Source organism: Petaurus breviceps, unplaced genomic scaffold, assembly GCF_028583685.1.
Source record: "Petaurus breviceps papuanus isolate PSGF00001 unplaced genomic scaffold, PetGlider_PUasm1.0 90903, whole genome shotgun sequence".
NCBI classification, from domain to species: domain Eukaryota; kingdom Metazoa; phylum Chordata; class Mammalia; order Diprotodontia; family Petauridae; genus Petaurus; species Petaurus breviceps.
In genome coordinates this window covers 964,713-965,300 of record NW_027187376.1, presented here as the reverse complement: position 1 = coordinate 965,300, position 588 = coordinate 964,713, and the positions used below count along the sequence as shown (strand labels likewise).

Genomic DNA, 588 nt, shown 5'->3' with positions numbered 1-588 from the left:
GGGGGGGGGGGGGGGCACAGAAGCAGAGAGGACAGGAACACATAACAGAAATCAGGAAAGGAGAGGGAGGGAACACAAAGGAGATATTGGAGAGATGGGGAAGAGTCAAGAATGATGAAATGAGAGGGGAACCAGAGAAAAGGAACAAAAAGAGGAAGGAGAAGATAAAGAATGGGAGGGGGGAAAGTAAGGGGGAGAAGATAATCAAAGAGAGGAAGAGCAGGGGAAGAAACATAAGAGGGAAAGGGGGTCGGGGATGGATGGAGAAACAGCACAAATATGTGAGAAATGTTCTCGATGCCAAGAACAGAGCTTTTTTTTCTTCCAATGTCATTTCTTTCTCCTTCTTCCCACTCTGTATCCCCCAAGCATCATAAGTAAAGAACCATCTCCATTGAGAGGGAGGGAGGAGGAAGGAAGGAAGGAAGGAAGGAAGGAAGGAAGGAAGGAAGGGAGAGAGGGAGGGAGAGAGACAGAGAGATAAAGAGAGAGAGATAGAGAGAAAGAGAAAGAAAGAAAAAAAGAAAGAGAGAGAGAGGGAGGGAGGGAGGGAGAGAGAGAGAGAGAGAGAGAGAGAGAGAGAGAGAG

The 588-nt window shown here is 47.4% G+C and overlaps 1 protein-coding gene across 13 annotated transcripts in view; it reads right to left on the bottom strand.

The window, feature by feature from the left end:
* The window catches only part of TNS1 (tensin 1), a 262,454-nt gene that overhangs the window by 5,285 nt on the left and 256,581 nt on the right, over positions 1–588 (bottom strand). The window lies entirely within an intron of this gene.